Source organism: Camelina sativa, chromosome 12, assembly GCF_030686135.1.
Source record: "Camelina sativa cultivar CO46 ecotype springtype chromosome 12, ASM3068613v1".
Lineage (NCBI taxonomy): Eukaryota > Viridiplantae > Streptophyta > Magnoliopsida > Brassicales > Brassicaceae > Camelina > Camelina sativa.
Genome location: NC_141891.1, coordinates 36,252,186 through 36,267,255, shown reverse-complemented (window position 1 = coordinate 36,267,255; position 15,070 = coordinate 36,252,186). Strand labels below are relative to the sequence as shown.

The 15,070-nt window shown below is 40.7% G+C and overlaps 2 non-coding genes and 1 pseudogene across 2 annotated transcripts; 1 reads left to right on the top strand and 2 right to left on the bottom strand.

Annotated features, from left to right (window-relative positions):
- Positions 1-2,779: 2,779 nt before the first annotated feature.
- On the bottom strand, positions 2,780-2,886 carry LOC147933172 (small nucleolar RNA R71). Its single transcript, XR_015576716.1, has one exon. It is a non-coding gene; the product is annotated as a small nucleolar RNA R71 (small nucleolar RNA).
- Positions 2,887-9,644: 6,758 nt separating this feature from the next.
- LOC147933170 (uncharacterized) lies at positions 9,645-14,014 on the top strand (annotated as a pseudogene).
- On the bottom strand, positions 10,179-10,285 carry LOC147933171 (small nucleolar RNA R71). Its single transcript, XR_015576707.1, has one exon. It is a non-coding gene; the product is annotated as a small nucleolar RNA R71 (small nucleolar RNA).
- Positions 14,015-15,070: the final 1,056 nt, after the last annotated feature.

Genomic DNA, 15,070 nt, shown 5'->3' with positions numbered 1-15,070 from the left:
AGTAAAAGGTAAAATGGGATGTTCTATGTGTGGGAAAAATACTGATAGTATGTGGTTGAAGTTTAGCAGGAAACATGTCTACATGTGTCATAGAAAAGGTTTGGCTCCAATACACAGATATAGGGAAAAAAAGACTTGGTTTGATGGAAAAGTTGAGCATAGGAGATGATGTTCATATATATTACCCTGTTTTCCCTTAGTATATTCACATCTTTTGCATCTTTTGCTATCCATTTTGACCATTATTGCATAGCTTTAGGACTCTTCATGCATTAGAGTATAGTTGCATTGCATTTACATCTTTTCATGCATAAACAGGTGATTTTGGAGCCTAAGGAGCATGGAAGCAATGATGAAGAGAAGTGAAGCTGTCAAGAGGAGAAAGCAAGGGACTTAGGGCTGAAGAACCAAGGTCCAGAGTTCCACTCGACCAGACACTCGACCGTGTGCGGAGATGGACTCGACCGAGTGGAAGATGCACAAGAGAAGCCAACTCGACCGGTCACTCGACCGAGCACCAGGTCGAGTTGGCCGAGCCGCCTAGCTATTTTGTCTTTTAGCATTTTTATGGCTTCCACTACTTTTTCTATATAAGGCCTTGTACCCTGCAGCCACAAAGGAGTCCAGTTTTTTTAGATAGTCAAAAACCTAGTATTTACCCTTTTGGGAATTATTGCTTTTTGCACTTTTATTTTCTTAGATTTTGTACCTCCTTGAAGGAGAAAAACAAGAGATTCTTCATATTTGTTGGTTTCATAACTTTCAAAATATTGAGAATTCGAGTTTTATTCCTTCTTCAATATTGTAGATCTTTGCTTTATCTTTCTAATGATGCAAGTTTTGTTATTTTCTGGGTTTATGACTTTCTTTTTCATCATGTGTGATTGTGAGTAGTTTCCTTAGCTCTTAGGGATGGTTTAGGCTGGATGGATGTTGTGGTTGTTTGATTTGGTCAAGCTTGATTGTTGTAGGTCTCTTCTAGGCTAGATATTCTTAATGCTGATCCTATAACCGAGAGGGTAGGGTTTGATCTCAAGCCTCTTAGCATCACACCAATGTCTAAGGTGCAAAGATAAGGCTAGATCTAGAGATTTTCATTAGGAATGCTAAGAGATTAGATGTCTTGTTTGATTATTGACTATAGATGATTTGTTGCTTAATGCTTGCTTGTATAAGTTCTTTGCTTTGTGAGAACAAGCCTAGAAATATATGAGCTTGATTGTTTCTGTCATGAAGTGGATTAACATGTTCTTTGAGATCATTGTCTAGAGATTAGCTCATATTGGTTGAGGTTTGTTGATTAAGTTAGATAACCACAATCTAAAGTCCAGCCCATGAATCCATTCCTAAGACCTTCCTTGTTTATTGATTTCCTAGCTTAAATCATGTTGTTTGATCGTTGTTTGATTCGCTTTTGTATTGCTCTGTTTTTCTTGCATTGCTCTGTTTTTCGCGTTTGTCCAGCTCGACCCTGCACTCGATCTACACTCGATCGAGTGCTTGCTCGAGTTCATCCCCAGAATTCTTGTTTATGCTTTGTAGTTGTCCTGTCTCAATTCCTGTTTCATTTTAGTTGCATTTCTGTTGCATTCACTTAGTATCATGTTCATTACTTGCCTTGCATTAGTTCATTACTTGCAGTACCATAGCTTCTATTTTAGTTCTTGTTTCATCATAGCTTTGATAATTCAGTTCTCTTTACATTTAGCATCTATCTTAGTAGCTTTTACATTCTGCATTTTACATTTCATCAATAGGTTGTTAGACCCTTCACATTTGGCTTGACTTAGACATTTATGCACATCCTGATCGCTTGCAAACACTCATTTAGGATTGACATCTCTTATACTACTACAGCATAAGGGTAATTGAAACACCTTACACCCACCTGTTCATCATTCATATCTCATCATCATTCCATCACATCCATACTTCACCACCATAAAAAGATTGTTTCAATTTGGCGCCATTGCCCATTTGAGTGTGTTTTTGTGACAATTAGGATCAATAGAAGTCTAAGATTAAGTTCGTTTATCCACTTGTTCACTACTGATCTCGTTTCTTCTACTGATTGTCTGTGATTGAGTTTCAGGTACCAGCTCGACCATCAACTTGACCACCACTCGACCGAGTGTGCGATCGAGCACTTGATCGAGTCATAAGCCGGATACAAATAGACATCACTTCCCAGTCGACTTGACTACCCACTCGAGCCTGCGCTCGACCGAGTACCTGTTCGAGTCTGTACTCGCGCCTGTTGATGCAAACAAGGTCCAAGGGTCATCACAATCTTCAGAGATTCCTAGATCACATCAACAGACCACCAAGGGACCTAAGACAGCAGAGAACAAGGATCTATCAGGAACAAGAACAACAAGTGCTAATGGAGCAACAAGATCAACAAGCTCCAAGGGCAAGAAACATTGGTGCTAGAGATGCACCAAACACACATAACCAAAGAGCTGGTATTGTGCCTCCGACAGTAGCAAACAACAATTATGAGATCAAGAGTGGATTGATCTCCATGATTCAAGCCAACAAGTTCCATGGGTTGCCAATGGAAGATCCCCTAGACCACCTTGATGAGTTTGATAGGATATGTGGTCTCACCAAGATCAATGGTGTGAGTGAAGATGGCTTCAAGCTTAGGCTGTTCCCTTTCTCACTTGGAGACAAAGCTCATCTCTGGGAGAAGACACTTCCAACTAGAGCAATAACCACATGGGATGCTTGCAAGAAGGCTTTCTTGGCCAAGTTCTTCTCCAATGCTAGGACTGCTAGACTGAGGAATGAAATTTCTGGGTTTGCTCAAAGGAATAATGAAAGCTTTTGTGAAGCTTGGGAGAGGTTTAAAGGATTCCAAACTCAGTGTCCTCACCATGGCTTCAGCAATGAGTCCCTACTAAGTACTTTGTATAGAGGAGTTCTTCCCAAGATCAGAATGCTTCTTGATACAACCTCAAATGGCAACTTCCTCAACAAGAATGTGGAAGAAGGACGGGAAGTGGCTGAGAATCTTGCTCAGTCATATGGCAATTACAATGTGGACTATGACAGAACAATAAGGTCCACCTCCACTGATCAAGAGGACAAGTACAAGAAGGATTTGAAGATGGTCAATGAGAAGCTTGACAAGATCCTCCTTAGCCAACAAAAGTCCATTCACTTCATTGGTGAAGAAGAGGTTCCAGTTCAAGAGGGGGAGAGGGAATTTGCTGAGCTCTGTTATATGCAAAACCAGGGTGGATTCAAAGGCTACAACCAAGGAGGAGGATTCAAGAACAACAACCTCTCCTATAGAAGCACCAATGTAACCAATCCACAAGACCAAGTCTATCCACCTTAACAGCCTCAACAGCAAAACAACTATGCACCCAAGCAGCAGCATCAAGTGTTCTAGCCCCAATTGTGTCCCCCACCAGGGTTTCAGACTAACCAAGGCCAGGAACAAGACTTAAGAGCAATAATGCAGCAAATGGTTATTGGGCAAGCCAATGGAAAGATTGAGGAGGCTAAACAGTTTGTTGAGTTGAATCAAAGGCTCACATCCCAGTATAATGAACTTAACATGAAATTTGAAGGTCTCAACTCTAGAGTGAAGTTTATGGAGAGAAACCTTGCCTCTACTTCAGCTCCTAAGCTCAACCAACGCCCTGGAAAAGCAGTTCAAAACCCAAGGAAGTTCACTGCAAAAGCCATTCATATCTTTGATGAAGAAGTCACTGAGGACAGTGAAGTTCAAGATGAGGAGGATTGGTCATTTCTTGAAGTTCAGAGTGAAGTTTGTGCAAAGCAGACTGAATCCGGTATTGCACTCGATCAGGTGCTCGAGCCAGCACTCGACCGAGTGCCTGATTGAGTGGTCGATCGAGCTGAGGACACAAAAGCTGGTAACCCTGCTAAGTACATTCCTCCTCCTTACAAACCACCTCTACCATTACTAGGACGTTTCAAGGCACATAAGCTTAAGGAACTAAGGGAAATCATTGAGAAAAAGGAGATGATAGCTTTGCAACAAGAGGATGAGAAAGCTTTGAAGGAAGAAGTTGTGATTGAGAAACAAGAGGAAGTGATGGCCATACAAGAGGTTATCATTGCTTACCAAGAAGAAGAGAGAGGACCTGCCTTGGAACAGTATGATCCATATCCTCTCTATAAGGATTTTTTGCTTGAATTGTCAAAGAAGAAGGCTCAAGCTCAAGATGAGAAGGATCTTGAAGACCTTGGAGGAGTTATCATCCCAATTAAGCTTAAGGATCCAGGTCCATTCTATCTGCGTTGCTCACTTAGCTATCTTCACTACAACCAGTGCTTATGTGACTTGGGAGCATCTATCAGTGTTATGCCCTACTCCATAGCACAAAAGCTTGGGCACACTGAGTTCAAGTCCACCAACCTTCACATATGCTTAGCTGATGGATCAAACAGAGATGTGGTTGGCAAGTTAGAGAATATTCCAGTCAAGATAGGAAAAGCAAGGATTCATACTGATTTTGTGGTTCTAGAGATGGATAAGGAGACTGAAGATCCTATCATTTTAGGGACGCCATTCTTAGCCACTGTTAGAGCTGTTATAGATGTTAAGGAAGGTCTTGTGACCTTGAACATTGATGAGGGGATAACCATGAAGTTTACCATCTATAACCCAACCAACCTTCCTACCATTGATGATCAACCTTTTATTATCATGGACAAAGGTGGTCATGAAGGCTTAAGTGATGAGGCAACTCCAAAGGCTAAGCTCTCTCTTTAAGAGGATTCAGTGGAAAAGCTTAAGGGTTTAGTTCAAGAGTTGACTGAATTGGTGAAGGATCTCCAAGTCAAGCTCAACAAGAGGTCTTTGAAGAAGGCAAGACCAAGGCTCAAAATCAAGAAGAAATACGGTTTGTGTGTTAAGGGTGAAGTGATCAAGGGTCAACTGCACTGTGATCAAGAGGTGCCAGGGAGGATTTCATCACCTCCTTGGTATCCAAACCAAACCTAAGAAGGCAACCGAAAGTCAAGCTTAGTGACTCTAAACAAGCTCACTAGGGAGGAAGTCCCTAAGGTATCATTGTAAATAAGCTTTATTTTCCTTGTAGTTTTGATGTGTTTTCTTTTATGTTTGTGTTGGGCAGGCCTTTCAATGAAAGTGTAGATGGGTATGGAGAGATTTGGACTTGGGGAAGTAGATTCGCAAGCCCACTCGACCGGCCCACGAGAGGTACTCGACCGAGTTGGCGAAGAACTAAGGCCCACTCGATTCTCATTTCTCTAGAATGATCGAGTGGAGGGAAGAAAAAGAAGAAAATTTTGAATTTTCAAACTTTGGTCAAGGAGCTCGACCACGTGTTGGTCGAGTGGCAGCAAAAAGCAGGTCAAAGATTCCCATTTAAAATTTGAATGGTATGGACGCTCCACTCTTGTCTCTTTGTCCCATTAGCTTCTTTAAATAGAGCTTGATTCGATCATACACCGCTCACACTCTCTCATTTGTTCAAAACAATTAAATTCAAGTTTAAAATCTCTCTCAAAGTTCATCTTTTTGCTCAAGCTTAGTTCTTTTAGTTGTTGGGTCACTAACCTATTAACTTTAAGCTTTGAGTATATTCCTCTCAGTTCTATTCGAAAATGTCTTCAAGGATTACTAGGAAGTCTCAACAAACGGCTGAAAGATCCCTGGATCGTCGTGATGCTCGTCTTGAATCAAGGGGAGAAACTGGAAGAACCACTCGACCACCCACTCGAGCATGCACTCGACCGAGTAGCCGATCGAGTCGGATTTCGAGTTCAAGAAATCAGTCAGCTGAGTGATATTCATATATTTTACCCTGTTTTCCCTTAACATATTCACATCTTTTGCATCTTTTGCATCTTTTGCTATCCATTTTGACCATTATTGCATAGCTTTAGGACTAATCATGCATTAAGTTTAGTTGCATTGTATTTGCATCTTTTCATGCATAAACAGGTGATTTTGGAGCTTAAGGAGCATGGAAGCAATGCTGAGGAGAAGTGAAGCAATCATGAAGGGAAAGCAAGAGAGTTAAGGCTGAAGAACCAAGGTCCGGAGTCCCACTCGACCGCCCACTCGACCAGACACTCGACCGTGTGCAGAGAGGGACTCGACTGAGTGGAAGATGCACGAGAGAAGCCAACTCGACCGGTCACTCGACCGAGCACCGGGTCGAGTTGGCCGAGCCGCCTAACTATTTTGTCTTTTAGCATTTTTAGGGCTTCCACTACTTTTTCTATTTAAAGACCTTGTACCCAACAGCCACCAAGAGTCCAGCTTTTTAGAATAGTCAAAAACCTAGTTTTTACCCTTTTAGGAATTATTCCTTTTGCACTTTTATTTTTCTTAGATCTTGTACTTTTTTAAGAGAGAAAATACTAGATTCTTCAATATTGTTGGTTTCATAACTTTCAGAATATTGAGAATTTGAGTTTGATTCTTTCTCCAATATTGTAGAACTTTGCTTTATCTTTCATTTGATGCAAGTTTCAGTATTTTCTGGGTTTATGACTTTGATGTTCATCATGTGTTCTTGTGAGTAGTAGCTTAGGATCTTGAGGATGGGTTAGGCTGGGCTGTGTTTGAGGTTTGTTTGCTTTGGTCAAGCTTGATTGTGGTAGAATCTCTTCTAGGCTAGATGTTCTTAATGCTAATCCTATAACTGAGAGGGTAGGGTTTGATTTCAAGCATCTTAGCATCACACCAATGTTTAAGAAGCATTGATAAGGCTAGATCTAGAGCTTACCATTAGGCTTGCTATGAGATTAGAGGTCTTGTTTGGTATGAGACATATTGCTTAATGCCTGCTTGTGTAGATCCTTTACTTTGTGAGAACAAGTCTAGAGATGCATAGGTTTGATTGTTTCTTGCCATGAGAGTGGATTACACTTGTCTTAGAAATATATGTCTAGAGATTAGCTCAAAGTTTGCTTGAGATTTGTTGACCAAGTTAGATGGCATCATTCATTAGTCCAGCCCATGAATCCCTCCTCAAGGTCTTCCTTGTTTATTGATTTCTAAGTCTTAATCCTGTTGTTTGATCGTTGTTTGATTCGTTCTTGTGTTGCTCTGTTTTTCTTGTATTGCTCTGTTTCACGGATTTGTCCAGCTCGACCCTGCACTCGATCTACACTCGATCGAGTGCTTGCTCGAGTTCATCCCAAAACTCTTGTTTATGATTTGTAGTTGTCCTGTCTTATCTCCTGTTTCATTCTAGTTGCATTTCTGTTGCATTTACTTAGTGTTCTGTTCATTACTTGCCTTGCATTAGTTCATTAGCATAGTTTCTATTTCTGTTCTAGCTTCATAATTGCCATAATCATTCTGTTTCATTTACATTTAGCATCTAGTTCTAGTAGCTTTACTTTCTGCACTTTACATTTCATCAATAGGATTGTTAGTGACAAACATCCTTTGCATACTTGGCTTAACTTAGGCCCATATACACATCTTGATTATTCACAAACTCTCAGATTGGATTGACACCTCTTGTACTACAACTGCATAAGGGGAATTGAAACACCCTGCCATCCATTCATTTCATATCTCACCATTCCATACATTCATCATCCATACCACAAACATATGTGTTTCAATTTGGCGCCGTTGCCCATTTGAGAGTGTTTTTGTGACATTTAGGATCATCATTAGTCTAAAATTAAGTTCGTTTATCCACTTGTGAAGTTGCTGAACTCTAATCTTCTTTTGCTTGGCTGTCTTGAGTTTCAGGTACCCACTCGACCACACACTCGATCGAGTCAGAAGCCGTATCTAAATAGACACCAGTTCCCTGTCGACTCGACCACCCACTCGAGCCTGCGCTCGACCGTGTGCCTGTTCGAGTCTGTACTCCTGTTTGTTGATGCGCACAAGGTCAAATGGGAAAGACAATCTTCAAAGGCCTATTGACAACATCCACAGGCTGCAAAAGGGTTTGAGACATATGATATCTTGTGTTTTTATGAGTTTTTAAAGCTTAATTCTTCATTGTTTTGTGCATATTCATGAGCATTTAGGTTATTTAGGCTGCATTGTGCATCAAGTTGGAATCTCAGGTATTGGAATGGAGATATGCAAGGAAAGTGTGCTTTGGAGCCAAATAAGTCAAGGATTTGCAAGGAAATGGAAATGAAGGCAAGAAGGCCAAACAATCGACCAGCCAATCGACCATTTGGTCGATCAACACATTGTCGGATTCGTGGACTTCAAGCAATCGAGCAACCGATCGACCATTTGGTCGATCAAACCTCTATCGGATCCTTCGGACATGACACACGACAAAACGATCGACCAATGAGATCGACCAAATGGTCGATCGTGACGCGAGTCGAGACTTCGGAGACCAGAACGATCGATCGAGCAATCGACCAAATGGTCGATCGAGACGCATGCGAGACTTCAGACTTCAAGGTGCGAGACTTCGGGACTTCAGCTGATCGACCAACCGATCGACCAAATGGTCGATCACGACGGAGGACCAATCGACCAAATGGTCGATCAAGTGGTCGATCGTGTGCCATTTTGAGACCAAAACCCGGTTTGTTCCGGTTTTCTCTGAATTGTTTAATTTTAATCCGGTTTGTTCCAGTTTAGTTTATGTTTTCCTATAAATACTCCAACCCTAATTGTGGAGACTTATCTCTTATCTTATCATTTATCTCTTGTATTAGTTTTTGTTAAGCAGTCACCTAGGGTTCTTAAGCATTTCCATACTTGGTTTTGTTGAATCTTTGGTGAATTTTCCAGTTTTAATAGCAATTTGTCTTTCTAATCTCCTAATCTACAAGCTTTTATTATGATTTCACAAAGACAAACCACTTTCCTTTGTGTGATCATGATGATTAGTGAGTAGATCTTTTAAGAACTTTGGGCTTGGTAGATTAGGGAGATAGATGGTTGATCTTTGATGTCTAGGGTTTATTTTATGCATTTCCTATCTTGATTAGTGATAATATTGCTAGATAGCCTTGATCAAGCATAAATCTAGACTTTAGGATTTCCAATGCCCATAAGGTGTTTGATGAAATTCCTGAACCAAACTTTTAAAGAGCTTTGCATTCCTAGCCAATGTAAATTGATGATTAGGGTGTTTAGTGGTGTTTGAACTTGTTCTTGATGCATGCTTGTCTTTTGATTACCTTTGGAAATTGTTGATTATCATTTGACTAGCATAGGATCTATATCATGGAAATGAATTGATTTGCATTAGTGTTCTAACCATAGGATTTTTCTTGATTGTTACTTAGACATCTAGGATTGATTAGCTATCTCCCAAGTCAATTACCTTTCCCAAGGTTCTCTTGTTAATTCTTGATTTTCAGTATATTTGCTATTTGAGTTTGTTTGCCTTGAGTTTGCATTGTCTTGTTTACTTTATTTGAGTGACTTTGATTAGATAAGTAGTGACATAAGAACTTTTACTTGATTAAGAATAGATTAAGCAGTTTGTGTATTCTTGGTGTGTTGATTGATTGCAAATTGTGGATTGATAAATAATTGATACTGAAAGTTACTACATCAATTTGGCGCCGTTGCCCGTTTGCATTTTAATTGACCATTAGGATTTCAACTTTGCTTGAGACTATTCATTTACTTTGCACTGTTTGTTACTTGGATTGGATTGGTGGGTTGTCTTTGATTTTCAGGTTGTATGAACTTGAGGAGCCACGGCCTAGCCAACTTGTTTAAGCCTGTGGACGACATTCACTTACTTGAACGAGAGAACCGCCATTTAGCCCGCCAAGCCATAGAGAACAACCCTCCTCCAGCCGCTGCTCATAATGGAAATGAGCAGCCCAACCAAAACCAAGCTCTTATCCATCCTCCAAGACAACCTCGAGTCATTGGAGCCTTTGATCAGCCGAACATTCATGGGAACCGCCAAGGAATCAGAGCACTCGCTGTTGAGAACAACAACTACGAAATCAACATGGTGCAAAGCTCAAAGTTCCATGGTCTGCCTATGGAAGACCCTCTTGATCACTTGGATCAGTTTGACATGATCTGTGGGACAGTTAAAATCAATGGTATCTCGGACGATGCATTCAAACTCCGCCTCTTTCCGTTTTCTCTTGGAGATAGAGCTAGGACATGGGAGAAGAACCTACCAGTGGGATCCATTACTTCGTGGGATCAATGCAAGAGAGCCTTCCTCTCCAAGTTCTTCTCAACTACAAGAACAGCAAGGTTGAGAAATGAGATATCAAGCTTTGCACAAAAGGGAAATGAAATTTTTTGTGAAGCATGGGAGAGATTCAAGGGCTATACTATGCAATGTCCTCATCATGGTTTCTCCAAGGAGTCTCTTCTTAGCACATTGTACAGAGGAGTGCTACCAAAGATAAGAATGTTGCTTGACACAGCAAGTAATGGAAACTTCCTTGGTCAAGATGTTGATGTTGGTATGACTTTGGTGGAGAATCTTGCTCAAAGTGATGGTAACTATGGGGAGGATTATGATAGAACACCAAGAGATCACTATGATATGAATGAGCATCACCGCAAGGAGATCAAAGCATTGAATGACAAGATGGATAAGATGATTCTTGCGACACAAAAGCCAGTCCATTTTGTAACCGAAAGTGATGTGTATCAAGTATATCAAGAGGGAATGGAAGCTTGTGTTGAGGGACAAGAAGAGGTCAACTATGTGGGTGGACAAGGGTATAACAAGTTCAATCCCAATTACCGCAACCATCCTAACCTCTCTTACCGCAGCACCAATGTGGAGAACCCACAAGATCAGTCTTATCCACCACAAAAACCACCTGGTTTTCCTTCTCAACCCAATTATCAACAAAAGCCTCAAGGGAATTACCAAGCAAAGCCTCAAAGCTATTCCCAACCTCAACAACAAATGCATGCACCACAGCCTCAAGGTCAAGTAGATGACACAAATGCTCTACTTAGACAACTCCTAGAAGGACAAGGGAGAGGAGCCATTGAACTTGCTACAAAAATGAAGGCCATACACCACAGGGTTGACAATGTATATGGTGAGTTGAATGCTAAGTTTGAAAGGTTGAAAAATCAAGTCCAAGGACAAGCTTCCTCATCCTCTACTAGACAAATGGGTTCCTTACCGGGAAAACCAGAACCAAACCCAAAGGAGTTTGTCAACGCCATAATGTTGATGAGTGGCAAGCAACTACCAACAAATGAGCTCAATAGGGACATTGAGCCTAAAGGAGGGGAGGTAGTGGTTGAGATTGATGATGAAGATGAGCTGATATTGAAGGATTTGGGTAAAGATAAAGAAGCTGAAGGAGTTGTGGTTGACAAAGGGAAGAGTAAAGTGGTTGAGGAGCCTAAGCAAGACAAGACCATTGATGAAATTTGAAAGAAAAGTAAAGGTGTTGCCAAAGAAACTCTGTTTGTGCCTCCACCTTATGAACCAAGGCTGCCATTTCCTGGAAGGTTCAAGAAGCAACAAGTGGACAAGTATAGAGCCATGTTTGATGCACAAATGAAGGATGTTGCTATCACAATGCCTATCATTGATGCATTCTTGTTGAACCCCTCTTACAGCAAGTTCCTCAAGGATGCAGTTTTGGAGAAGAAGAAAGCTCTCCAAGGAATGGATATCTTGACTCATGAGTGTACTGCTATCATTCAAAACAAAGTGGTGGCAAAGAAGCTTGAAGATCCTGGTAGCTTCACTCTCCCTTGCACTCTAGGACCTTTATCTTTTGGCCATTGCTTATGTGATTTGGGGTCTAGTGTGAGTTTGATGCCTCTCTTGGTTGCTAAGAGATTGGGTTTCACATACTACAAGAAGTGTATGATCACCCTTGTTCTTGCTGATAGATCAATTAGAACCCCGGTTGGAGTGCTTGAAGATATCCCGGTGATGATTGGTCATTTTGAGATTCCAACCGACTTTGTTGTTCTTGAAATGGATGAAGAACCAAAGGATCCACTCATTTTTGGGAGACCATTCCTAAGAACTGCTGGAACAATGATTGATATGAAAGGTGGGAAGATACAGTTGAATTTGGGAAAGGAAGCTTTGACTTTTGACATCAACCAAGTGATGAGGAAGCCTACAATTGGATTGAGAAAATGGAAGCTTTAGCTGATGAGCTTTTGGAGGAATTGGCCATAGAAGATGAGCTCCAAAGCACTTTGACAGTTAAGCAAGGAGAGTTTGGGTTACTTAAGGAGGATAGTGAAGGATATCAAAAGATTCTTGACTCTCACAAGCCTTCTAAAGATGGTGGAAGCTTCCTTGAGTTGAAAGAGCAATTGGTGTGTTCAGTTGAGCTAAGTTTGAATGAGGATTGGAGTGAGCTTAAGGCACCCAAGATTGAACTCAAACCACTCCCTAAGGGGCTAAGGTATGCTTTCCTAGGTAAAAACTCTACTTACCCTGTCATTATCAATGAGGAGCTTAGTGAACATGAAACTGTTACTCTTCTTGGTGAATTGAAAAAGTTTAGGAGAGCTATTGGTTATTCACTTGATGACATAAAAGGGATTTCTGAAACTCTTTGCATGCATATGATTCATTTAGATGATGAATCAATGACTTCCATTGAACCAAAAAGAAGGTTAAACCCTAACTTAAGGGATGTGGTGAGGAAAGAGATTCTTAAACTCCTTGATGCTGGTATCATATATCCAATATTGGATAGTACATGGGTTTCTCCTGTACATGTGGTACCAAAGAAAGGAGGAGTTACAGTTGTTAAGAATGATAAAGATGAGTTGATTCCTACAAGAACTATAACTGGTCATAGAATGTGTATTGATTATAGGAGACTCAATGCTGCATCTAGGAAAGATCATTTTCCTTTACCATTCATTGATCAAATGCTAGAGAGGCTTGCTAGTCATACTCATTATTGCTTTCTTGATGGTTATTATGGTTTCTTTCAAATCCCCATACATCCAAATGATCAAGAAAAGACCACTTTCACATGTCCTTATGGTACTTTTGCTTATAGAAGGATGCCATTTGGATTGTGTAATGCTCCAGCTACATTCCAAAGATGCGTGATGTCAATTTTTTCTGATCTAATTGAGGATGTTGTGGAGGTTTTCATGGAAGACTTCTCCGTCTATGAAGATTCTTTTTCTGGTTGTCTTTCTAATTTGTGCAGGGTCTTAAGAAGGTGTGAGGAAACAAATTTGGTCTTGAATTGGGAGAAATGTCACTTCATGGTGAAGGAAGGGATTGTTTTGGGTCATAAGATCTCTGAGAAAGGCATTGAAGTTGATAGAGCTAAGATTGATGTGATGACCAATCTAGCACCTCCAAATTCGGTCAAGGGAATAAGAAGCTTTTTGGGCCATGCTGGGTTATATAGGAGGTTCATTAAAGACTTCTCAAAGATTGCTAGACCTCTTACAAGGCTTTTGTGTAAGGAAGTTGAGTTTGAGTTCAATGAGGAGTGTCTTCAAGCTTTCAAAAAGATAAAGGAAGAGTTGATTAGTGCTCCAATAGTTCAAGCCCCAGATTGGAATTTGCCATTTGAAATCATGTGTGATGCTAGTGACTATGCAGTTGGAGCTGTGCTTGGTCAAAGAAAAGATAAGAAGCTTCATGTTATATACTATGCAAGTAGAACCTTGTATGAAGCTCAAGTCAAGTATGCTACAACAGAAAAAGAGCTCCTAGCTATTATCTTTGCATTTGAGAAGTTTAGGCAATACTTGGTGGGTTCAAAAGTGGTTGTTCACACTGATCATGGAGCATTGAAATATCTCTTAGCAAAGAAGGATGCTAAACCAAGGCTGTTGAGATGGATTTTGCTACTTCAAGAGTTTGATTTGGAGATTAAAGACAAGAAGGGCATTGAGAATGGAGTAGCTGATCATCTATCAAGATTAAGGATTGACAATGAGATTCCAATCAATGATGCACTTCCTGAAGAACAGATAATGGCGATTCAACTGCTTGACAACACCAATGAGACTTGGAAGAAGCTTGGAGAGGTCATGAGGTTGGAAGAGAATGGTCCTATTCAAAGACATCAACAACTACTATTGGGATGCACCATACCTCTACACTCTTTGTAAAGACAAGATTTATAGGAGATATGTTGCCAAGGAGGAGATTGAAGGGTTAGTAGAACTATGTCATGGAGCAGCCTATGGAGGTCACTTTGCTACATTCAAAACAGTCACAAAGATTCTTCAAGCTGGGTTGTGGTGGCCTACAATGTTCAAAGACACTCAAGAGATCATCTCCAAGTGTGATTCATGTCAAAGAAGAGGAAATATCAGCAGGAGAAATGAAATGCCACAAAATCCTATTTTAGAGGTTGAAGTGTTTGATGTGTGGGGTATTGACTTCATAGGACCATTTCCTTCTTCCTATGGTAACAATTACATACTTGTGGCTGTTGATTATGTCTCTAAATGGGTTGAAGCCATAGCTAGTCTTACCAATGATGCTAAGGTAGTGTTGAAGTTGTTCAAGACAATCTTCTTCCCAAGGTTTGGTATTCCAAGAGTGGTCATTAGTGAGTGAGGGAAACACTTTATCAACAAGGTCTTTGAGAGTCTTCTCAAGAAGCATGGAGTGAAGCATAAGGTTGCTACACCTTACCATCCCCAAACTAGTGGTCAGGTTGAGATTTCAAACAGAGAAATCAAGTCCATTCTTGAGAAAACAGTTGGTATCACAAGGAAGGACTGGGCAAAGAAGCTAGATGATGCTCTATGGGCATATAGAACTGCCTATAAGACACCAATTGGAACAACTCCTTTCAACCTTCTCTATGGAAAGTCTTGTCATTTGCCAGTTGAACTAGAGTATAAGGCAATGTGGGCAGTCAAACTTCTTAAATTTGATATCAAGACTGCTGTTGAGAAACGTTTGGTGCAGCTGAATGAGTTAGAGGAAATTCGCCTTGATGCTTATGAGAGTTCAAAGATCTACAAAGAGAGGACTAAGGCATTCCATGACAAGAGGATTCTCCCAAGGGTGTTCAAAGAAGGAGACCTGGTCTTGCTGTTCAATTCTCGGTTGAGGTTATTCCCAGGAAAGCTCAAGTCTCGTTGGTCAGGACCATTCAATATCAAGGAAGTTCGACCTTATGGAGCCTTTGTGTTGTTAAACAAGTCCGGGAA